The sequence below is a fragment of the Sarcophilus harrisii genome, chromosome 1 (genome assembly GCF_902635505.1).
Source record: "Sarcophilus harrisii chromosome 1, mSarHar1.11, whole genome shotgun sequence".
Taxonomy (NCBI): domain Eukaryota; kingdom Metazoa; phylum Chordata; class Mammalia; order Dasyuromorphia; family Dasyuridae; genus Sarcophilus; species Sarcophilus harrisii.
Window position 1 is genome coordinate 638,278,273 of NC_045426.1, and position 26,764 is coordinate 638,305,036.

Consider the following 26,764-nt stretch of genomic DNA (forward strand, 5'->3'; position numbering starts at 1 on the left):
ATATTGAATCAATCAAAAAAAGAGATTTGGAATAGTGGGAAGTGAGCCGGCTTGGAAATTAGGAAGTTTGGGCTCTAAGATCCAGGATGGTGCAGGAAAAAGAACATTGGATTGGAAGCCAAAAGAACTTTGTTCAAATCCTAGACCTGGTTCAAGTGAAAGCCCTGCCACTTGCTATTTCTGACCTGAGGCATGCTATTTAATCTCTCAGGGTCTCAGTGTTTTTATCTGTGAGATGAAAGGGTTTAACTATATGATCTCTGAGGTCTTTGGCAGCCTGTGATGTTATAACTCAAAGGATTCAGGAGATCTGAATGCTGGACCCAGCTCTGACACTAATTCAGAGTGGGGAAAGTCATCAGGTGGAGGTTAAGAGAGAGATTTGTTTCTTTGTAGGGGGTGGAGGCAAGTGCAGGATGAATCATATTACAGGCAATGAATACTCAGTGATTCATTCACCTGCCTGCTGTCTCCATACTGACTTCTGAGTTCACTTTTCGCTATGCCTTGTGGTGAGTCATCCAATTTCATGCTGAATTGAGAGCCCTAAAGAACAAGATAGGCCCCTGGAGCAATGCTTCCATGACCCAACTTTCCTCATGAGAACATAGATGACATCCACTCCAGGGATTTCAGCCTTATTTAGGCAGCAGCAAATATCTTTCTCCTCCCCCAAATAATATAATTCTAAAATATTAAGACTATTTCACATTATCAGGGTCTCGGAGATGAAAGGAAAATGAGAACATTGAGGGGGAAAGGAGGATATTTGATCAACTAAGTATATGACTGACTACGAAGTTCCAAATACCTAGATATTTGAATATATCTGGGTAGTCTGATATACAGAATTCTAGAGTGGACAAAAAGGGCATTAGAAAATAAATTGCATGATATTGAGCCTGAAATGACTCTTAGAACCTGGAATGTTCACATAAGAAAAAGGAAAGTTTTAACAAAATATCAGAACTGGAAGAGGTCTTATTTCCCCTATTCAGGAAGTCCCCAGTCTGAGAAGGATGGTGCCTAAACTAAACTTAAAATCACTTAAATACTGAGGAACTCAGTATAGGGGAGTTAAGAGATAAGGTTAATTAGGGAACTTTCAGGATACTCATGACTTGTTTAGTTGAGATTATGCTCCAGAACAGGACAACTAGATGATCTCTTGATATCTTGTCCAATGCTCAGTTCATTAAAGCACTAAGCAGAAGCCCAAGAAGATGAACTCTTCACTTTGCTCAAACATTGAGCAGGTAAAGGAAAAAACTCAATCAATTCTCTGAGTATGTGACTGACTATATATAGTTCAAAATATATAGACATTGAAATATATCTGAATGGTTTGACATCAATGTGACTCTTTCCCCACCTTTCTAACTTCTTTTTCCCAATAAGCATCTTTACTCATGTGAAATGACCAGAAACAGAAATATTCTACACAGTAACAGCAATAGTATACAAAAATTAAGTGTGAATGATTTAACTGTTTTCTGCAATACAATGATCCAAGACAATTCTAAAGGACTTATCATGAAAAATGCTACTTACTTACAGAGAAAGAACTTATGGAGTCTGAATGTAGATTGAAGCATATTTTTATTTTTTTCCTTTATTGATCTTTTTTTAATCTGGTTAATATGGAAATATTTTGCATGACTGCACAGATATAATCTATATCAAATTGCTTATCTTCTCAAGGATGAGGAAGGAAGATGGGAAAAGAGAATATGGAACATAAATTTTTTAAATGAATGTTAAAATCTTTGTTTACATATAACTGAGAAAAAATAAAATAAAATAATTAAATAAGAAAAAATTTTATTCATTTTTAAAGCTCAACTCAAATGTTTCTTGATAAAGCCTTTTTTGATCTTCCCATTAATTATTTTCAGACACTTGCCATGCAATGTTGCATGTTATAGTTGTTTAGGATTTATGTGCTTTCTAGACTCTAAATCCTACAGAGTGAGGTCTATGTCTTATTTGACCTTCATATTTCCCTAGGGTTTAACATGCTGTTTTGCACAAAATGCTGAAGAAATAAACACATGACTTCTTTCTCTCTCACATAGTGCAATCAAATTTCTTCCACTGCCTTCACATATACTATGCTTCTATCCCACTTCCCTCCCTACATATAATTCTTTCTCTTCTCCTTCAACTCATGACCATCCATCAAGCCCATTTTACAAGAAGATCCTCTCCAGGTATTTCAACACACATTGGTCTATGCTTCCTTTTAATTCCTCCTCTCACTTCTTTGTGCTCACATTTGCTTTATTTCCTAATCTCTCTAGCCTTACCTTTCACTAATTTCCTATATCTCCATTTCTATAAACTTCTATCCAGACCAGTTTGTTTATTCTCCATATCATACTTTGGGTTTCCCTACTCCTACCTTTATTCACAGAATCCCTACTCTTTCCATTCCCTAGGACTTTGGTGCCTTCCTCTGTCCCTTCTCTCCATTCAAGATCCACATAAACTTCTGCCTCCCAAAGGAATCCTCTCATACCCATTCAAGGCCCTCATCCTTCTCTGACTTTCGGCCCATACCATTCAAATTGCAATGAACTATGGTTTGCCTTTTGCTTCCTATAATAAAGTACTAAGGAGTAGAAAAAGCCCTGCTGTGTAACTTGGATCAAATCACTTCTCTCTGTTCCATAGTTTCTCCATATGTAAAATGAGGACAATGATCCTATCCTATCTTACCTTATCCTAGAGTTGCTCTGTGATTCCATTTCAATAAAATACAATTTTTAAAAAATCTATTAATTTACTGTATGTTGAACCATATGATCAACATTGAGAGAGATAAAGCATAGCCTTTGATCTCCCAAAGTCACTGAACTGTGCATAACATACTCACAGATATTTGTAATATATATATATATATATATATATATATATATATATAGTACATAAGCACTTAAGAGGGAGACATAGATAAGTATCATATGAGCTCCAGAGAAGATGGTTGTTTCCAACAAGAGGGTACCTTCCTTCAGAGATTATCCCAGTTTATCCCCTATATGTCTTTTTAAATAGTTGTTTATAAATTGTCTTACCCATTAGCACAGGCTGGTTTTTGTTTTGTGCTGTGTTGTTTTTGTATCTCTTCATATCTCCTAAAATTTAGCACAATGGCTGACACATAGTAAGCATTTACTTAATGCTAGTTGACTGACTGACTAACCACCGGAGAAAATGACCTTGGAGCTGGGGTTCTGAAGGAGACAATATGTGAACTAGAAGGCTCTGCACATATACAAGGGATTTGGGTCCTATAGTTCTTTGGTATAATCTGACTTTTGTATCATCATTTAAGCATTTGTGTATTGCTTATCAGATTGTGAATCCAGGATTATACTGGGTCCCCTATATTTCTGTTTTCCTCACAGTTCCAAGCTCAGGGTCAATAGACATGGATGGATTTTTATTGGAAGATTTGCTGATTATGTTTCGTGTTATTCTCATATTGTTCCAGAGGAGACTGAATGATATGTTGTCAGAGTCTGAAAAGGGATCCTGCATTGCAAGGGAGAATTGGTCAGATACTCTTTGAGGTGCCTTCTGGGACTGCAATGTTACATCCTATGGTTTCAGGACCCATTGGATGATGACAATCTATGAACTTTGTTCTGAGGTACCTTTCATCTCAGTTATTCTGTCTTCTGTCCTGCTGTTCTGACATCCTTTGATCTACAAATCTATGTTCCATGGTCTTCTAGCTCTGACATGCTGTGACTGAGATTTTGTAACCCTCTGATTCTGCTACCTCTATGTGAGTTTAATCTCTTCAGGCAGCCCCAAATCTCCAAGAGAAGAGGGCTTTGGTTTTCTCCCCTTTCCATTCCCTTTCCTTCCTCATCCCAACCTGACACCGCTGCCCCTTCCTGGCTGAGCACAAACCTGGTCACTCAAGGGTCATTGTCAGTACATACTAATTGCTTTGGAGATCAGAGTGAAGTTTTTTTAACTTCTCTTTACAATGTCAGTGTCTGTGGAATGCCCCAAAGGAGTGGGGAAGAGGGGAATTAGTGAAGAGACAGCAGCTTCTATTACTAAGTGATACTCATGCCCTATTTCCCACATGGAGGCACAGCAGCAGCAGCTTTGAGTCACCAAAGATGAAGGAGCCTCTGTTGCATTATATATAACTAGCCTCCACTCCCAAACAAAGCAATTTTTCTCTCCCACTGTCATAGTAGAATCATGGAACCCAGGTGGTAGAAGGGAGAGTGGGACAATGGAGTCAAGGGTAGAGAGGGTGGGAGAAATGGAAAGAGGGAGCTAAGTGGAAGGCAGAAGAGGTCTAGTGAATCACTTCTCTGGGAGACAAATTCATCTCTTCTTTCTGAGCTAAAATACAAAGATACAGTTATCCCCTTTGGACCAGAGATTCTCAATCTTTTTTTTGCCTCCTTGGCAGTCTGGTGCAGTCTATGGATATCTAATATTTTTAAATGAATAAAATAAAATTGTTGTTTGTCCATTCTCAAAGAGAAACATATCAGGGAGGTGATCCTAGGACAAGAAAGTGAATTGGATTTAAGTAAGGGAGGATTGGGAAGGCCACCAGCCTCACTTTACCCTCCAGAGACATCTGGGTCCACTGGCAAGATAAAGCTCAAGATTACTGGAGATGACCCTGGAAGACTAGATAGCAATTGAGGCAAAAAATCTCTTTTACCTAGGTACCCCCCAAAAAAAAATTAAATAAATAAATGAATGAGTAAATGAATCTGGGAGGGGAAGACCCTCAGAGCTTCTAGTCAAAGCAGAAATGACTGCTATTTACATTCAATCTGAGTCAATGTGGACCCAAACAGTGATCAAACTGGGCTTGGTTTAGGACCTATTAGTGGCTAAATAAAATCATATTGGTCCTTAAAAAAGAAATGTAGTTAATAAACCCCAAGATATCTTGGGAGAATTCAGAGGTGCAAAAGAAGGGAAAAAACACTTTTAAGAGCATCTGTAGATAAGGGTATGATAAATACATAGAATCCCAAAGAGGCATTTAAGTTGATCAGTGGAAAGAGCCATGCTTAGAGTCAGAAAGATCTGCATTCACAAAAAACCTCAGTCATTTGCTAATTGTGTGATCTTGAGAAAGTCATTTGACCTCCTTTTGTCTCAGTTTCTTCATCTGTAAGATAGAAATAACAGGACTGGTACATTTCCCAACATTGTTCAGAGAATCCAATGATCTGATTTGTAAAGTGTGTGGCACAGAATGTGTGCTTAATAAATACTTGTTTCCTTCCTACTATTTTAAAATAGTATATATAAATATAAATATATATATATATATATATATACATATACATATATGTATATATATATATAGTTATCAAGATATATGTAATAGGTATAACATATATAATATACATATATATCTATATATATATATATATATATATATATTTATATTTGAATTCATGATCCCCAAGTTAAGAATACTCTACTCTAGACTCTATTTTTTTTTAAATAAAAATGATTCACCACAGATCCAGTGGGCTCTGTCCCTTTTTTGACCAATTAAATATGTTTGGGGTCAAGGCCCAATCTGTGATCAAGATGCAGATGACCAGAATCAAAATCCCATTAGATGTATTCCCATGTTCTAATCCCTCAAGGTATTTTCAGATCTGACTCTCTCATGCAGTGTATTTCCTAACCCTTCCCAGCTTCAGGATTAAGGATCTTCAACCAAGGCTCAGTGTATGACTTGGTTAGGATTGAATCCAGTCATTTCATAAATAGGTTCTGTTCTGAAACGGTTTGGGGCCACTCACCCCAGTCACCGCTGAAAATGGAGCCCCCATCATTCTGCCTATGAAAACACCTCATATGATCTCTAAACACAGACTTGTTCTATACTCCCAAATTGTTGACTGACCACAATATCGATGAACCATAATTGTCCTTTGTATAATAATAATAATAATAATAACTAGCATTTTATAGCCTCTTAAGGCATACAAAGCATTTTATTAATATTGTCTCATTGGTTCTTTGTGACAACAACCCTGGGAAATGGATGCTATTATTACCCCCATTTTACAAAGGAGAAAACTAAAGCAGAAAGAGGTGTCTAGGGTCACAGAGCTAGTAAATATCTAAGGCTGGATTTTAACTCGGGCCTTCCTGAACTTTTTATCCACTGTGTCAGCTATGAAGCTGCCTTCTCCAAGAAGACAACAATCCCCACCTCACAGGCTCCATTCCTTCCTACTATTTTGAAATCATTATCAAGATATATATATATATATATATATATATATATATATATATAAAAGATCACATTAGGAAACTGCATTGTAAGCAAATGGAGCAGTGGACTTAGTGTCAGGAAGTCCTAAGTACAGACTCAAAGCCTATGTGCTGTGTTTCAGCTTCCTCATTTGTAAAATGGCCAGAAACCTGAGAAGGTTAACCTGAAAGGTTCCTATCACCTTTAAATTAAATTTAATAGCTTGCTTCCCCACTATACCTGGAGTCCTATCCAGAACAGCCTTCTAGTCTCTACACTAAACATTTTCAAGTTCCATTCTCCCAGGTCCTGGTTTTTCACCTTCTTCCCATGCTGGCCATGGTCATCTATACCAGGGACTCTCTCCTCCAGGGCAATGTCCATTGTCCCATTTCTTCTTCTCTCTTATGTCTTCTCCAAGTCCTCTGTCCACAGCTCAATGGTATCAAGTAAAGACCTAGATGGAATTAAATCAATAGCTTCTAAAACACTGAGAAAGAAAACAGGATCTGTACCCCCAGCCTTATAAGACTCCATATATGGCAACTCCAGACATTAAGAACTAGGGCTTAGTGACAGCTCCTTCAGCATCCTGTAACGTAGTCTGGGGATTTTGAGCATCCCAGAAGCCCTGACGTCAACACGGCTGAGTTTGCTGACAGGTACCTGTGCCATGGGAGACTGGCTTGTGAGGAACTATTAATCCCAGCAGAAAAGAAACTGAAGAAGAGAGAGGGAGGAGTGTGATCGCTGGCAAAACCTTTTCATTCTCTGGGCACAGGAAGGATCATTTCCTCTTACTCTCCTTGTCTACATAAACAGTTCTCTTTTGATTGTCAAAGATGGGGTATTCAGGCCCAGAACAAACGTCATCTCTGATGGCAGCCACCCCCTTCTGCCTTTTCATTCTAAGCCCTCCACAATCTGGGCTTACTCTACCTATCGGAACTAAGGTAGGTAGGGAAGCAGTACAATAAAGCTTAATAAATGTTTATCAAATTGAATTGAGTTGGATAGTAGGAAAAGCAAGGCTTAGATTCAAAAGGAGGGAAGGAAATGAGTATTTATTGAGCTAACACTATGTGTCAGGAGCTGTGCTAAGTGCTTTATAAGAATATTATCTCCTTTGATCCTTACAATAACCCTGGGAGGTGTTCTTATTATTTCCCATTTTATAGATGAGTAAATAGAACTTGCTCAGAGTTAAACTGCTAGTCAGTGCCTGGGCCTGGATTTGAATTCTGATTTTCCTGACTCTGGGATCAGTGTTCTACACATCCAGCCACCCCAATAATGGGAGTCTTGGAAGAAATCGACTGATCCATGTAAAGCTCAATGCCAATTCTGTATTGAAACTGAACAAGTGATCCTCCCACAGTCACTTAGCAGGCTAGTTTTTGTTCAGTCATTCCTAACTGGTCCAATTTTTAGAGACCCGGTTTGGAGTTTCCCTGCCAGAGATACTAGGGTGGTTTGCCATTTCCTTCTCCATCTTATTTTATACATGAGGGAACTAAGGCAAACAGGCTCCAGGAAGCCACAATGGCTCCAGGAAGGTAATCGGGTAAGAATTTCTCTCTCCCCCTAAAAAGATAGAGAAACGGAAAACCAGAAAGGGAAGGTCACTTATTCAAACCTTCAGAGCAAATGAGTGTCATAGCAGGGGAACATGGTGCATCAGAATTGAGAGCTGATTTTTTTTTTGCTGAGACAGGTGGGGTTAAGTGACTTGCCCAGGGTCATACAACTAGGAAGTGTCAAGTGTCTGGGGTCAAATTTGAATTCAGGCCCTACTGATTTCAGAGCTGATGCTCTATCCACTGCACCAACTAACTCCCCTGAGAGCTGAATTTGTATTCAAAGTACTGGGGTTCAAATCTCACCTCTCCCACCTGGTACCTGTACAACATTGGCCTAATCATTTTCCTTCCTTAGGTCTCAGTTTCCTCATCTGTAAAATGAATGACTAGGACCAAATAATCATCAAAGGCTCTTCCAGCTTTGAACCTGTCATTCTGTGCCTAGAACTCCCAGAGCTGGGCTCTTCCCCCAGTACCAGAGAACACTTAATCTTATTCAATTGCTCTCTTGTTGATAGTTAGTCTTAAAAAACAGGAAGCCTCATCCTTGCACTGCCTCTCGCCTGGAACTGCTGCAGGGATCAAGAGAGATAATGGATTTGAAAGAGCTTTGAAATGCATAAAGCATTTAATAAATGATCACCCCTTTGCTGAAGAAGATTTATTATCCATAATCTGCCTCCCTGGCACACCAGGCTGAGTCCCACTTCAATGCCCTTGTTCAAGGACATTCCTCCCAGTCATAGAGCTCTGCCCCCCCTCCTCTCCTCAGCAAGCTTCCTCCAGGAAGGCTTCCCTGACCTTCCCAGTTTCTCTGCACTCTGACTTCCCACAGCTTTTATTGTTCAACTGGTAAATATTCACTTTCTATGTGTTCATTTGGTTGTGTCCGGCCTCCCCTCCCTCAGGGAAGCTGTGAGTTCCTGGGGATCTCAAACAATGTTTTCTTTATCTCTTTTTATAATTCAGTCCTTACCCTCAACAAGTAGTACCCAGCACAAGCCTAGATATTGGAGAAGTTTGTAAAGGCCTTAGAGGATGATGCAGGATGGGGAGGGAGGGCAACTAGACAGCATAATGGTTAGAGTGCCAGCCTTAGAGTCAGGAGGACTTGGATCCAAATCTTGCCTCAGATACTTAATAACTGTGCAAACCTGGGCAAGTCCCTTCACTGTTTGCCTCAGTTTCCTCATCTGTAAAAATGAGCTAGACAAGGAAATGGCAAACCACTCCAGTACCTTTGCCAAAAAAACAAACAAACTTCAAATAGGGTCACAAAGAGTCAGACGTGACTAATCAAAAACAACAACAACAAAAAAGGAGGTAATTTCAGAGGGAAGATGCTAGCAGATGAGGAATGGGGGAGAAATAAGATAGGAAAAACTTTCTGTAGCAGATGAGATTTGAGCTCAGTCTTAAAGAGATGGAGAAGAGAAGGAAGAACATTCTGGCCATGAAGGATTCATATATTGTCTCCTAATTTCTCGGTAGAGTATTCTAGACTGGGAGTCACAACCTTCAGTGAAATCATTCTAAATTATCTCATAATAGAATGTTGAAAGAAAATTCACATTCCTGGAGCCTTGTGTCCTTATACAAAACTGCTTCACAAGTTAGGTCCATATGTTAACATACCTATCCTGGAAACTGAGTGAATTCCCATCAGTTGGGGAATGGCTGAATAAATGAATGTTGTGGAACATTAATGTTGTATAAGAAATGACCAGTAGGAAGATTTCAGAGAGGCCTGGAGAGACTTACATGAACTGATGCTGAGTGAAGTGAGCAGAACCAGGAGATCATTATACGATGATCAATTCTGATGGACGTGGCTCTCTTCAACAATGAGATGATTCAAACCAGTTCCAGTTGTTCAGTGATGAGGAGAGCCATCTACACCCAGAGAGGACTGTGGGAACTGAGTGTGGATTCACTTTTTTGATGTTGTTTGCTTGTATTTTGTTTTCTTTCTCATGTTTTTCTTTTTTGATTTGATTTTTCTTGTGCAGCATGATAATTGTGGAAATACGTATGAAAGAATTGCACATTTAGCATATATTGGATTACTTGCCTTCTAGGGTTGGGGCAAGGAGGGAAAAATTGGAACACAAGGTTTTTCAAGGGTGAGTGTTGAAAATTATCTATGTATATGTTTTGAAAATAAAAGCTTTAATAAAAAGAAACTAAGCAAAGTTAAAAAAATAAAATTATTACTTCCTATCACTAAAAAACAAAATAGAACAAACAAGCAAATAAAAGGAAACATACCCATCAGCTATTTATATTGACTTCTTAGAATCCATTCCCCACTTTTGAGGGTAGAAATAAGAACCAGACCTTAACTAGTACCTGGCATGTTATAAGATGCCAAAAAAAAAAAAGAGGATAGGGATAGTTTTTTCATCTCTATGAAGCCCATGGTCCTCACCCAAAGCATTTGAGCGGCCCTAATTATACTTTACATGCATATGTGTACCTATAAATGTATATAAATACATATGTATGTATGTGTATGTATAATACTATGTTTGTATATATAATGTAGGTTTTATAAACCTATTTATACAATATATACAGTATTTTGTAAACCTTGATTATAGATAATATATAATTATTACATATTTAAATGCATTCTATGTATACCTGTGGATATGTGGATAAATCTGTATATGTATGGTTACATATATAGTGTTCTATAAAGCAAAGATCAGCCTTGGCTGAATTCAGGTGATTATGGATCTCATTTAGGAAGCCCTATAATGTTCTGGGACTTGGTGCAATCAGACAATGTCATCTATGCATAGGAGCATCTGCAGGACCTACCATCAATTGCAAAATGTTCTTTTATTTGGCAGCCATGCAGGACATCCTCCTCAATGGAGACAAACACCTTTGGCAATCATGTTTCACCCTGTTTTATTCCTCTCTTGATGTTAATAATCAGATGGGTCATTGAACAAAGTCATTTTTGCCATCATATACATCAAGGAATCTTGAACCGGTTCACATTAGCATGGGAGACACCTCACTTCTGGAAAATCTTTAAGATGGATTTTTGTTCCATCACACCAAATGATTTTTGTAGCCTGCAAACAACAAACACAAGAGGACCTTGTAATTCAGTGTATGATCTTAAAAATGGAAGAGCCTTATACGTCAATGGAAAGAATCCTGTATTTGGAGATTCAGACTCAAATACTTGGCCCTCTGTGTGATTTTGGGAAAGCCACAATGCCTTGTGGACTTCAGTTTCCTCTTTTGTAGAATAAAATGATTTCCAAAGCCCCACATTCCCATGAGTAGGGGGACTGATTAGAAGTCTGCATAAACTAGATCACCAAGTTCAAGGGCAGAGTCTCTTAGCTTGTTGAGTCCTTTCTGCCTCCTCCTGTGGCCAAAGATCTTCAGGTCAGAACTTCTTTGTTCCTGACATATAGTCATCCTCTTGCCCCTGACCCACTTCCCCTTACTAGTTATTCTCTCATTCCTCCACCTCTGTGTGTTTCCAGTTGGATCTTCCCTTGGTATGAGCCAAAACACAATAATATGCAGATTGTTTGTTGACTGACTGACTGTTCCCTCCCAAGTCACCCTATTTCTACTTTGGAATAGCTCTAATCATTGGGGAATATTTTCTTTCACCAAACAAAAAATTACCTCTTTGTTCCTAGTTCTATCATATATAATGTAGGTTTTATAAACCGATTTATACAACATATATAGTATTTTGTAAACCTTGATTATATATAATATATAATATATAATTATTACATATTTAAATGCATTCTATCTATACCTGTGTATAGATGGATAAATCTGTAGGTGTATGTGTATACATAGTGTTCTGTAAACCTTGATTATATATAAAATTGCTTTGCATGTATATATGTGTATACAATATATAGGTTTATAATATATATATAGCTATGTTTGTATATATACATGTGTATATACATAGATGAGTATATACATGTTCTATAATCCTATTTATACATACATAGAGAATTCTATAAACTTTGACTATATAAAAATATAAAATTGCTTTACATGCATATATAATATGTATGTAAATATAATACATATAGCTATGTTTGTATATGCACATGTATATTTACGTGGTTTTATATTTATGTGGTTCTGTAAAACCTATTTACATTATATACATAGTGTTCTATAAACTTTGACTATATATAATAGTTACTTTATATGTATAGGATATAATGTATATGTATGTATGTATGTATATAGAGAAAGAGTAAGTTAGAGGCAGGAAGGCTAGAGAATTTGCCTCAGAGTCCAACCGACCTGGGACCATGTCATACCTTTGACTGGTACCTGCTGGGTTATTCTGGGCAAGTTACTGGTCAGCTCAGTGCCCCTAGGCGACCCTATAAGGTTTTAAGGTTCAGAGGAAGGGCTAATTTTCATTGGTAAGAGAATGCTACCATTTTGGGAGCTTCCTAACATCAGTGAAATCATAGATCTGGTCTAGAAATTAAATCCTCACAATCATAGAAAAAAAAAAAAAAGAAGTATCTCAGGTCTTGTTAGGACAATTTTACAGATGAGGGAACTGAGGCTTGGACAGGTTACCCAACTCGCCCCTGGTCTCTACTAGTCGTTGTCAAGCAGCATGTTTCAAGGCTGAGGGGCTCAGAGCCAAAGCTAGTGTTCTTTCCATTGTATCACTCATCTCTCATGCAGGAGACCCTGTCTGAGGCTCCAATTTAGCCCCTTCAGACTATGAGACTGATCCCTGCCAACTGTGCTAAGAAAAGTTTCTGGGGCCCACCAAGTATAGGTGGGTTAGAAAAAACCAGATTTTTGGGTGACAGTGGTAGTGGTCGTGGGCGCCAGGCTGAGATTATACATCTGCTGGAAATAGTTCACATTTGCATATTGCAGGGGCTGGCCCCCTCTCAGAACCAGCTGCCAAGCCTGATTAACTCCCTCCCTTTCTTCCTCCCTCCCTGAAGTAGAGGTGGAGCTCTCCTTCTCCAAGTGTTTCGGTGATGGTGGGATGAGAGGTGGGGGAGGGAGACTGTGAAAGACATTTGAAAAAAAAATAAACTTAGCATCAATAAACACAGATATCCAAATACTGTCAAGAATAAAAATAACAGCAAAAAATTATACATAAAGCCAGCAACTCCCAAAATTATTTATAGTTTGGTGTATTTCTTAAATATGTCAAAATTTTAGTGAAAGATAGTGGAATAATCAATTTTAAAAAACAGCCTCAGCAGCCAAAAGTCTGGGTTTGAGTCTCACCTCAGACACATCCTGGCTGTGTGACACTAGGCAAGCCATAATCTCTCTGTGCCTCTGGGTAATTTTCTAGGGTATAATTTACAGAAGAGTAATCTGTTTCAACTAACCATCTACTTTAGATGTCACATCATTTGCCTTAGCATATAGTATGTATTTAATAAATGCTTGTTGATTGACTGCCCATTTTCCATCAGCTACTCTGCATAGTTTCAACTCCATGAACTCCATGAACATCATACTCCAGGCAGCCTGATCCCCACTCAGCTTTTTAGCTTCCTTGTATATTGTCTTCCTCCATTAGTTTGTAATCTCCTTAAAGGTAGAGATTATTTTTTTTTATTCTTATGTGTATCCCCGGAGATTAGTACAGCACCTTGCATATAGTCGGTGCTTAATGTTTGCTTATTGATTATTGCCTTACTACTTCCACTTTTCCTCACCTGGAAGAGTACCCTCCCAACCATAGGAGATGCTCTTCTTGCTGGAGAAGTAGAACTTGGAAGGCACTGAAGCTGAGCCAACCTTACTGTGGATGGAAACTCATCTAACTCATCAGATATCTCAAACTCTGCATTCTATCCAGGTCATCAATCCCAGAGCATCTCTTGTCATCCACCCTCATCTGTTTCCTAGTGTGTTGTAAGCACCAAATGAGATGATAATGTAAAATGATTTGCATAGTGCCTGGAATCTGGTAGGTGCTAGTAAACATTAGAGAAGAGTTTTGATGGCCTTTTTTCCTGCAGGTAATAGGAATTCATTCAAAGGAGTGCGACCAGAATTTTGTATTTAGAAGATGACTGATGGAATGGATGGGGAATGACTAGAAAAAAGGAGTCCAGTTAGGGGGTTCAAACCCCAATTCGGGCAAAACATCATGAGGGTCTAGACTAGGGATTGTAAGAGAGGAGAGGGGAAAAAAGGAGGGGAGAGACCAGCATGATAAAATGGGGGCAGGGGATGACCCCTGGATTAGAAGTCATGAAATCTCAGGTTGAGTCTCAGTCCTGACTTTCTGTGCGACCTTGAGAGAGAAGACGATAGTCCTTTAGGAGCCTTATCTTCTCATCTCTAAAATGAGGGGCTTAAACCAGAATATCTTTAAGGGCTTTCCTACTATTAACACCCTATGATTATGGATATTTAGGAGCTAGAAATAATAGGACTTTGTAACTGAGTGGATGTGATAAGTAAGTGAGAGTAATAGAAATAACTAACTAAATATAACTTTTAGAAATAATTAAAAATAACTTTGAAGTTTACACTTAGATAATTAGTTCATGTGGATGGATTACTACGCTTGTACACATCTTATATTGTCTCTCTTCTGTTTCTTTGCTCACATTATTCCCTAGGTCCCACACCATTCGCTTCCATCTGTCCAAATCTCTGGAGACCCAGAGTCCAAAGTACCAGAAACAACTGAATTCAATTAGATTCAATTAAACAAACATTTATTAAGTACTACTGTATTCCAGGCAGTTTCCTTAGCATTGGGGGTAACAAGACAAAATTAAACAATCCCTGACTTCAGTTTACATTCTAATTTGAGGAGGGAAAACAAGTGTTCAAAGAAATAAATAGTATATATGTGTGTTTATATGTATGTGTAAATGTACATATTTTTGTATGTAAATATATATATATATATACACACAAACAAGTATTTATTGAGCACCTACCATGTGTTAGGCACTGTGCTAAGTTATGGGGATATAAATATATAAATACAATGAATGAAAGAATTCTTACTTATGAGGAGCTTACATTCTAATAGAAGAGAAAATATTAATATACACACGTTTATATGTGAATATATACACATATCTCCATGTGTATACATCCATTCATACATATGCATATGTATGTGTATCAGTGTGTACCCATATATAATATATAAGGTCATCTAGGTGACACTATGTATAGAGCACTGAGTTTGGAGCCAGGAAGACCTGACTGAGAATCCAACTCAGACACTTCCTAAGTATGTGACAGAGCACTTAACCTCTATTTGCCCCATTGATCACTGACCAAAAAATGATTCACTGAAGCAGAAAACAGCAAACCACTCCAGTATCTTTGTCAAGAAAACCCCCAAATGGGGTCATGAAGACTCAGAAACAATTGGGTAACAATATGCATATATTAATTTATGTGCATAAGTATATGATACAAATAAATGCAAATGAATATAGAGTAGTTAGATACAAGTTATTTTGAAAAGGAAGGCTCCAGCAATTAAGGAAATAGAGAATACTTTATGTAGAAAATATTACTTGAGCTGAATCTTGAAGAAAAATTATTTATTCCTGAAAAAGAGTTTGAAAAGTGAGGCACAGAGAAGAAGGAAGAGAAACATAAAGCAGCAACTTCCAAAGTAGCACTCGGAAGAGTACAGAGTTCAGCATAGTTATAGAGAGGTGAAGCTCAAACAGAAATGGGTGAGGGACATGGACAAACTATGGCTCACTTCAAACATATTTCTTGGCCAAGTTTTCACCTCATCACCACCTCCCTGGGGGAACAATGGTTTTTGTTTTTGTTTTTTGTAATAGTTCACATTTCACAAAGGTTGCGATATAGAAGAGAGAATAAAAGAACTATGAAATCAGATGAGGGAGAGATGACTTCCAAGTAGAGGAATAAATCAAGGAAAGCTTCCCAGAGGAAGTGGCAATGGTCTGGGATTTGAAGAGTAGATAAAGAATTTACTGGGCAGCGATGGGCATTTGGAATGGGGAGAGGAAAGAGAGAGATCAGATGACTCAGGGAGACTTTTAATTCTAGGTCCAACTCTGCCACTTACTTACTCTAGACTCAGCTTGGGCTTAGTCTAGACTCAGTTTGGGCTTAGTCTCTTCCTATCTTCCTATTTGTAAAACAAGGAAATTGAACCAGATGACCTAAGGCTCCTTCTATCCATGACTCTGAGTTTCCCTCAAGCTCTAAACTTTTCCATTCAATGATTCCAAGCCTTTTGAAGAAATGGGGTAAAGATTAATGAAGTTAGAGAGGGCAGGGAACAAAATCGGCATGCATGGATGGCAAAGTGGAGAAATTTAGCAACCTGAATAGAGAGGGCTGGGTATGAGTAGATGAAAGAGAGAAAGTCTGGGGGACTAGACCAAAGAAAACTGGATACATGTCAAAGAAAGTAGACTCAGGCAAATGAGAAGGAGAAAGAGAAAGGAACAAGCATTTATTAAGCACCTACTATGTGCCAGATGTTGTGCTAAGTGCTTTATTAATTTTATATCATTTGAGATGATGAGAGGGGAAGGGACCCCACTCCCTTCCCAATCCTTCTTTGAGTCACCAATTTATTTTTCCACATGTTGTAACTTCCTTTCTGGAAAGAGGAGACCATAGGATTTAGAGTTAGAAAGGACTTTAGAAATCATTATGACCAAATTCCTCATTTCTTTCATGAATATTTAAGAGTTCCAAAAAGAGTGTTTGATCCAAGGTCATCTAGATGGCGAATAGCAGAGTGATGACTAGTAACAACAATCATCCAGATGCCGCGACTCTATATCTACAACTTGAAGTGGCTAGGTGGTACAATGGCTATATCACTTGGCCTAAGGTAAGAAGGGCCTGAATTCAAATCCAGCCTCAGACAGTGACTGGCTATATGACTCTGGGCAGATCACTTAGCCTAGATCTGCCTCAGTCTCCTCATCTGTAAAATGGGGACAATAATAGCACCAACTTCTCAGAGTTGGGCAGATCAAAAGAGATAATTATAAACCATTTAGCACAATGCTTGACACTTAGTAAGCACTATAAAAGTGTTAGCTAATATTATGATTAATATCATTATCATTTCATCGAGGCCTAGAAACAAACCAAGAAGAGGTAAATGGGGTTAGATTCTGCCCCACTCTGGTGATCTGTGATTGTGTGATTCTATGAGTATAATATGGGGAGGTGATATGTGATTTTAAGATCAAATGATCTCAGAAAAAGGAAAAAAAAATCTTGTAGGCTGGCTCTCTCTCCCTTTCTCTGTGTAGTGGGTGGAATGTAGTCAGGATCTGATTCACCCACTTGTTCAGCAGCAGCCTTGAAGAGCTGGAGAGACCACCCCACACACACCTCCATCCAAAGAACAAAGGCTGCCTCCCTGACTGGGGTCATCACGTTTTCTCCTACAAAGAAGACTCAGAGTTGGGAGGTAAAGGAGCAGAGACTTTCTTTCCAAAGCAATTTCTCTTCCAAAGAACCTCATACACAATAAATTCCTAAAGCAATGAAATGGAAATGGGGTATAGAGGCCTGTGCCTTGTTTTACAGATGGATAAACTGAGGCAGTTAAGTGACACTTGGAGCAGGGAGATCCACCTTCATATTCTGCCTTTTACACTTGCTAGTTGTGAGATCCTGTTCAAATCGCTTCATCTCATTGTCAGCCTCAGTTTCTATAACTGTAAAGTGAGGATAAAAATACTACTCACCTCCCACGGTTGTTATGAGGATCAAATGATCAAACCACAAAGTATTATATAAATGTTAGCTGCTAAATGACTTGTTCAAGGTTACCCAAGGAGTAAGTAAGTAACAGAGAGGGGGTTTAACCATAGGACATGTAAGTATGAAACCCAATGCTCTTTCCACCAGACCAGTCTGTGGCCTATCTAAGTAAAAGCTCAGGACTTGATGGACAGTCCCACTAAGGAGCCTGGACTTGGATCAAGACAATTTGAGGTTTTCTTAATAAAAATACTGAAGAATTTTGTCATTTCTTTCTTCAACTCATTTTACAGATGAGTAAACTAACATAAACAAGGTCAAGTGACTTGTACAGACTTAAACTCATGAATTAAGTCTTCCTGATTCTAGGCTCACCACTTTATGCATTGTACCAGAAGTTATCCCAACCAAGTTACATCTCCAGAAAAAATGAGTACTTTGCTGATGGGCTCGAGACCTGGCCAGGTCAGAGGAGGGGCTAAAGGACCTGGGAAGATTTTGCCTAGTGGAGAGAAGACTAAGGGAGGATAAGATAACTGTCTTTCAGTTAAAAAGTAGTCATGATAGTTGTACTTGTCCTGATCAATCCCAAAGGGAGGAACAAGTATCAGAAAGGGAGATTTCTGATTAATAGGACAGTTAAGTGTTGCAATAGATAGAACCAAGAAAACTCATCTTCCTAAGTTCAAATATGGCCCCAGACACTGACTAAGCAACCTTAAACAATCCACTTAATCTCATCTGCCTCAGTTTCCTCATCTATAAAATGAGCTGGAGAAGAAAATGGCCAACTCTTTTTAGTGACAAAATTCCACATGGGGTCCTAAAGAGTCAGACCAATCAAAATGACTGAACAACAACAAATATTAAGAATCAAAGTTGCTTTGAAGTAGTGAGCCCCAGAGAGGTAATAGGTTCTTTTCTCTACAAGCCTTCGAATTGGATGATCACTAGTCAGGCATAATGTAGTGGGAATTCTTGTACAGATACTAATACACTGGACTAGGTACCACCTGACATGCCTTTTATCCTTGAGGTTTCAAGATTCTATGATAACATGAATAATAATGTTGTCTTATTTTTTCTACAGCATTACCAAGAAATGGCTGAGCTGGGACACAAATCCAAGTTATAGGACCACAGATTTAAAGACACCTTAGAAATTATTGAGTCTAACCCTCCCATTTCATAGATGAGGAAACTGAGACCCAGAGAGATTAAAACCCTGGCACAAGGACACACTGCTAATAAATGTATAGGTCAAGATTCAAATCCAGATCTTCGTGGTTCCAAGTCCTAGTGTTCTGTCTACTGCAACATGCTGTCTCTGTCTCATAATAGAATTATCAAATGTTTAGATTTAAAGTTGATTTAAGGAAAATCTCACCCAAATCAGAGTTGTGGTATTTAAATAGTGAAATATGCTACCTTTGGAGGTTCTTCCTCACTAAAAGCTTTCAGATGTAGGCTACCAAACTGTTCTGCAGCAGGACTTGAGATCCATGAGTTATTCTTTTTCTTTTTAAAATTTTGATAATTATTCCTGTATAATTGGTTTCATCTGTAATCTTATGTGTTTTATTTTATGAGTTTCGAAGCATTATTTAGAGACTGGATTAAGAGCCTTCACCAAACTGCTCAGTATGTCCAGTATGCAAAAATAAAGTGCTAAGCCCCAGTATAGCAGGTACTCTTGTTCAGATGTGAGTTGGGTTAAATGGCCATTGACATTCCACCCCTTTCTGATAATATGTATAAGATTCTGTGCTTCAGTAACCCAGCTCTGTCTACAGTTTCTATAATGCCTATATTAAAGAAAATAATTGGGGGGGGGGAATGGGTGGGAGTCAGTAGTGGTTTGATCTCCCCAGAACCATCGGGAAAAGCCTGGGATGTATCCCCCAGTCTCTGGATCCTTCCCAATTATGGGGCCTTATCTAACAGACATGAGTGAAACATAGCAGGACTCCCAAAGCCAGAATGAAGGTGGGAGCCACCTGGTTTCTGCATCACCAGGGACTGGGTTTCAGGTGAAAGGCTGACTTTTAGCTTCCCTCAGTTACAATGAGGTGGACTCCACTCCAGTCCTTCCCAAATCATAGTGATATTATAGCTGGAAGGCCACACAGCTAATAATTGGCAGATACTCAAACTGAGGTCTTCCAACTCAAATCCCAGGAAAATTTTCCTTAGAAATCAGGAGACAAAAATAAAAAGAAATCAGAAGGCTAAAGAATGTCAGAAACAATTCTGGGCACTGGACGCTCTGTTCTGAGGTTTAATATTCTACAAACCCTAGCCATGGGGTTAGTCAATAGCTGGATCTGGTTCTGCCAAGCTTGGCAATTTCTGTACTTCCCACTTACATGAAATATATGAGAGGCAATGGAAACCTAAGCTGTTTTCAAGCTGATAACTCTAGGAGGATTCATCAGGGGCCGCAAGCCCTTTGCTGATAGGAAATAAACCCTGGAGTCAGGAACTTGTGAATTAACAATATGTTAATTCACTGATGATGGACTTTTTTAATTAAAAAAAAATTGTATCCTTAGCAAGCCTTCAGGCTTCTGAGTGGGTAAGGCATAATTAATTATTTTTTTAAAAAAAATAACCAATCTACAGTAGCAATAAAAACAAAATAAAAATTATTAATGTGTTCAAAAGCTGTCAGGCTGGCCCCATAATACTGAGCCATTCTTAAAGTTGGTTGAATAGGAAAGGGTCCAAACCTAGGAATTTTGAAAACTCGGCTTCAAATATGACTGCCACTGATGATAAGTGACCTTCATCAAGTCAATTATTTTTTCTTCTCCAGCCTCAGTTTTCTTAATAATAATTATTATTCTAAATAGCACTTACATAACACTTTTAAGGTTTAAAAATTGGCTTACAAATGCTATCTCATATGATCCTCACAACAATTCTATTTTGATGGTGCTATTCTTATCCCCCTTTTGTAGATGAGGAAACTGAAATCACAGTGTTAGTAGGATTTAAACTCTGATAGTCCTGAATCAATCACTCTATCTAGCATCACTTAATAGAATAATAATGAAATTGTTGGAATGCATAGTCTCTAAGGCCCCCTTCGGTGACATAGTTTGTGATCTCTGAACAAAACATGTTCTAAACATCTCTTTTCACATCCTATTTTTCTAAATCAGTATATTGGAACAAAATTAGGAAATCTGGTTTTAGCCCCTTCTCTGTTTCTAACCCTCAGTGTGATCTTGGTCAAAAAAGAAAGGATGAGATGTAATATATGATCTAATTTAAAGAGCCCTAAAGATCTTACCAGAGTCCCATGATAAATACAGGGAGACGTTATTGATCCATCACCCAAAGGGAGGGAGTGCATGTCGAGAGCTTTTTTTTGTCTTGTTTTGTTTTTGCCCACGGCAAAGGTAGACTCCTATTGGAGGGAAGAGGGGCACTCAGGGCTGGCAGAATGAAACCAAGTTAATTGGGTTGCATAATTACCAAGCAAATGAAATTGGCCTAATGAACTACACCACTGTGAACCGTAGAAGGCTGAAAACGGCATTTTCCTGGCAGTCTCTGTCCAAGCTTCCTTCTTTCCCCTACCCCCACAGCCACATACTTATGTTCAATCCTTGAATTTTCCCAATAGTTAAGGCCCTAGTTAGCCCATTTGTAAAATGAGTATAGAGTAGGAATAAGATAAGCTAATATCTAAAATCCTTTCCAGCTCTAATACTTCAATATTTTGATAATTCAATGTCACTGTGCTCGTGATTGCTAATCCCAAGAATCTTCCCAGCTTTGTGTTCAAAGCTACTTACAATAATGTTCATGAGCCCCCATCCACTGCATCTCCTCTCTTTTAAAACAATTATATTAATATTTATCCTACATCCTCATATAGTATGAATAAGAACAATTTAGATAAAATAGAAAGCACTGGGAGAATAGATCACTAGCAAATAATTCCTGTGCCTGTGGCTCCAAGAAAACAACTTCACTTCTCAACAATTTCTCCCTTCCCCAGGGATGGAATCAGCAGTCTGCTGGTAAATGTTTAACATCTAGGTCTCTGAAGTATGCATGAGAGACTTTTAAGTTTAATATAAGTTAGTAACATTTCCCCCATTACTTCCTTAAGCCTACACAGTCAATAAAACGATAATTCAAGCCCTGATTTATGCTGATTTCTGTGGTGTAAATGCTCACACTGAAAATTTAACAATCAGCTATTTTTGAGTCCGTTCAAGCTAGTGTTTGTTAAGAAGCACCCCTTGATGAAAGGTTATAAATCTAGCCATTAACCTAGTGCTTGGCCTAGCCCTTTATAGAGTAGGAGGAGGACACCAGGAATTAATCATTTGTCTCACAGTTACCCCCAGAAAGTGATTTTTCTTGGTGTCTGGGTCTATATTACTATTCAACTTAAATATTGCTAAGAATTCAGGAATTGACAACCATGGCTAGCTCTTATAACAGATAAAGCAAAGTTAGCCCAGCGTCTAGAAGACTGAAATTTCATTAAGTCCCAAGTCAGTCACAGTAACAAAATTATTGATACCTCTATGGTGATGTAGCACTCCATTCTGGGCTATCACCTACAAATTATACTTGAGATGAACCCCCCAGGTTCAAGGCATTCTGTGGGTCTGAACTACTAAAATTAAAGCTTGCAAGCCCCTACAAATGCATTTATCTCCAGTAGCTAGCCAGATGACACAATTAACTCAGAGGAGAGGCATTTATTGAAATGGTATAGTTAGATACATTTTCCTCATTAACTTGAGGTGTATCATTTCACAAATACTCAGTATCAGTTGGAAGAGTGGATAGACACAAGTAGAAAGGCACTTATACTGGCCAAGGCAACTCAAGCCTCCAGTAGTAGTATTATATATAGGGCCACTGTGTCTTTTCTCTTCTGGTGATAAAATGATGTTATCCCCCTTTCTTTGTGCCATCTTTAAAGACTACCTATCTCTGATGGATACCTGCTACTGTTCTTCCCCTAAGCTCAACCTTATTCAATAGCTGGGTCTTCTTAGATCTCCTACTGAGCGAGGTGAGAATTTCCACCACGAAATTCTAAAGCTATGTGTTAGGGAAGAGAGAAAAATCTACTTTCTATTAACCGTACAAGGAGAGAAATAGGGAAAAGATGAAAAGGGATTCTTTCAAGGGCTGGGATCTTCCTCCATAACTGGCTCTCATTTCCACTGCCAAAGGCATCTTCCTTCAAAAGTCTGTCTAGAGAGCTAACTTGCCTTTTTTATGGCAAGGCAGTCAAGGTTAAGTGAGTTGCCACAGCTAGTGTCAAGTGTTTGAGGATAGATTTGAACTCAGGTCCTCCTGACCCCAGAGTTAATGGTCTATTCACTGAGTCATTTAGCTTGCTTTTTAATGGCCAGGAAGAATACGGACAAACTTTGAGCCAGCCAATGGTTAGCTCCTTTAGATGAGAAAACTCTTCATATCTCTAAGAACAATGAACCATTCACACTTATTTATATTTCCTTTACAAGTTGTGAATGGCCCTTTCCCAGCTTTTTCCTCTTTGTAATCTGTGAATATTGTCCATTCTGGATAGATGTGAGCCATTTCCTTTTTAAGGTATGAATAAAATTACTTTAAATCTACAAGGGGCAAAACCTTGATACTGCCACATGTCTATTGCTTGCCCAATATGCAATCTTTAAGTGAGTCAGGTAAGAATTCAGTGAATCAGAGGTTCCCTGAACAACCCTCACAATCAAAAAAACTGAATAACAAGAGAAAATGAAAACAATGTCTCAAACTACACAGAATGATAGTGTATTATAACAAAGAACAAAATTCCTGAAAGGCAGTAACTATATTATCTCTTCTATTACTTTTTTCTTTTTAAACTTCCCTAGGAAGTCAAATGCAATTTTCAAAGGCATATTCCCTGGTCAGAGAAACATGACCACTCATTTGTAGATGTATGTACAATTTCATTAATGGGCATAGTCCCTCCCTTATTGCAGATTGCAACCTGTCTCTTCTTTCTATTCCTATGTGATTCTTATTTACAATGTCCTATAAATCCTCCAGAAAGAATCTTCCATATTCTAGGGTCTTCTTCTGGATCTTTTGATACATGTAGTTATTAGTGAAACATGTAAGCTATCTGCTATTGCAATAATTACAATAGTAACTGGCATTTATACCATGCTTCAGAATTTACAACTATTACATCATTTGCTCCCTTGCTATTACAGATATTTGGGTCAGTTAGATGCACAATGGATAGAGCATCATTGACCCAGACAAGTCACCTAACCCTAATTGCCTCAGTGTCTTTGTCTATAAAATGAGCTTGAGAAAGAAATGGAAAACCCATTCCAGTATCTTTGCCATGAAAACCCCAAATGGGGTCAAGGAAAGTCAGACATTACTAAAATGATCAAATAGCAATAACAAAGAAAAAAGGGGTAGTTTTTGGTCACACTCAGCCAAGAACTAATATATTAACAATAGAGAGGTCAGCTGTCTTCTCAGAGCATGTATCCAGGATATGAAGGAGAACCAATCCTCCCCCCCACCAAAAAAAAATCCTATGACTACTACTCATTTTTGGAATCTATGTGGGAATGTATGATGCTAATTGTATCTAGAGGAAATCTAAAAAGCACTACAAAGGATTATGAGACTTTATGTAAGAAATCTTGGATAAGACTTTAAAAACACATATTTTTTAATCATATCTGCTGATTGAAGGAGACTTTAGAAACTGAAGTTGTTTGTGAAGTGACCAAGTGGCTAAAAGGGCAATATCTCAGAATAGATTTTGGGACAATTTAGAATATAGGAATTAAGGCCTTGAGACTAGGAATGGAAGGCATCTACAAAAGAATGAGAAGAACCAATTTTGCCTTGAATCCTTCAAATCTAATTTAAAAGACTTTAAATTGGAAGGGAACATTGGCAAAGGTGACATATGGAAATAATCAATGCTGAAAGATAAGTGTACTAATACACTGGTGGTGGAACCGTGGAGTCATCCAACTATTCTGAAAAACAATTCGAAATTATGTTGCAAAATTACAAAAATCTCCATATCCTTTGATTCAGACATCCCACTGCTAGATAGGTATATCAAAGAGGTCAAAGAGAGAAAGAAAAGTTTCCTATAAAAATGATTTTAGTAATGCTTTTCGTAGCATAAAGAATTAGAAAAAACAGATGTCCTTCTATGAAGGGGGTGTCTAATAAGCCATGGCACATTAATATGATGGCATATTACTGTGCTACAAAAACCATAATAGCTAGCATTGATATATGTTTACAAAGTGCTTTACAAATATTTCATCCTCAAACTCTGGGAGATAGATGTTATTTTTTTTTTGGCTGAAGCAATTGGGGTTAAGTGACTTGCCTAGGGTCACACAGCTAGGAAATATTAAGTGTCTCAGGTGGATTTGAACTTAGGTCTTCCTGGCTTCAGGGCCAGCACACTATTCACTGCACCATCCAGCTACCCCAGATGTTATTGTTATTATTCCTATTTTACAGATGAAGAAACTGAAATTAGGACAAATTTAATGACTTGCTCAGGATCACATCACCAGGAAATGTCTGAGGAAGAATTTTAACTGTGAAGACTATAGAGAAGCATAGGAAGACTTGCATAAACCAAACAGAAGCAGAAAACAATGACTACAGTGAGGCAAATGAAAAGAATAGAAACAACAAAAAGAGAAATTGAGTCCTGTGTAATTATAATGACCAAACTTAGCCCTGTAGAAAAGATAATGTAGAGGTTGTGTAGCCAAAGCCAGATGGGGGACCATGTTTGGTTAACATGGGGGACCTTGCTTAGTTAATAGTTGATATGCTTAGTTTTGCTGAATTACTTCTTTTTCCTTTGTCATCATTTTATGCTTTGCTATAAGGTTATCTGAGTGGAGAAGGGGAGAAAATGAAAATGACATAAAAAGAAAAATATTTATATTTTTAAAAGGAAGAAGAAGAGAGAAAAGAATATACATATATTTACCAAGATAGCTACCTTGGAACACAAGCTATAATAGAGCAATAATGGCCTCAGAAACACCAAGAAGTTGATAGCAGACAAGATCCAGGAAAGGACCCTGTGACTTAAGATATCTCTGTGCAGAATACAGAAAGTATGAGTTATAAGTAAGACAAACTAGAAATCCTAATGTCAAGAGCTAAAATCCTACCCTGTAAGTATCTCTGAATCTTGGTGAAATGAAACCCAAAACTGGAAAATGGCTCTATAAAGATATATATTATCCAAAAGAAAAAGCATAAGTAAGAAGTGCACAGAGAATATGAGTATATTAAGAAAATATATTTATGTAAGGAAATCTAGGAACTAGAGAGTAGAATACATGGTGGACAGCATTTGGGCAAAGATGAATGGAAGCAAGAACAAAATCAACGTTGTCATCAGAATATATTATCATCACTTGGACAGAAGAAGAAAAAAAAAAGGAAACAAATGAGGAATTCAGGAAACAGATCACAAGCCTGGCACAGATGCATGATAAAGTGGTGATGGGGGACTTCAATTATCTGGACATGTGCTGGTGTTCTCTCTGCCAAAAGCAGAATAGCTAATAATTTCTTGACTTGCCTTTATGATAATTTCATCTTTCAAAATGTGGAGAAAGGGATAAGGGGAACTGCTATTCTGGACCCTACTCTAGCCATCAAGGAGGGGCTAGTTGCTAAAATAAAAATGATTCATAGCTTTGGGGGAAATGACTTTGCCATCTTAGAAATATGATAAAGAAAACAAAGAAATATGGATAAAGTCAGTTATGCAGCCTAGATTTAGGAGAGCATACTTCAGTGTTTAGAGAAAGGATAGGTATAATCTTATGGACTAAAAATTTTACAAAATGAGGCAGTCCAGAAAGAATAGGAAATACCAAGGAGTGGAATTATGGAGACACAAAGACAAATAATCCCAATGAAAAGGAAAGGGAGAAAATGCCTTAAGATATTAAAATGGAGGCATAGGAAATTGACCAGCTGTACTTAAAAAGAAATAAATGTAAATGGCATACTTGGATATCCACATGGCTATCTCTCACATGGATCATCCAGAAAGTTACGCCCAATTTAAGATGGTTTGAGGGGTCCATATTCATTCAAAAACTATAGCCCACCAGCCTTCACTATGTTTGCTTTTGCTAAGCCAGAA

The 26,764-nt window shown here is 38.0% G+C and overlaps 1 long non-coding RNA gene across 1 annotated transcript in view; it reads right to left on the reverse strand.

Moving 5' to 3' along the window:
* Positions 1-6,634: 6,634 nt before the first annotated feature.
* The window catches only part of LOC116420708, a 35,786-nt gene continuing 15,656 nt past the window's right edge, over positions 6,635-26,764 (reverse strand). Inside the window, exons 2-3 of the long non-coding RNA XR_004231117.1 lie at positions 10,669-10,931; positions 6,635-6,722 (exon numbers count right to left, since the gene is read on the reverse strand). This is a non-coding gene — a long non-coding RNA (uncharacterized LOC116420708). The remainder of the gene's footprint in view (positions 6,723-10,668; positions 10,932-26,764) is intronic.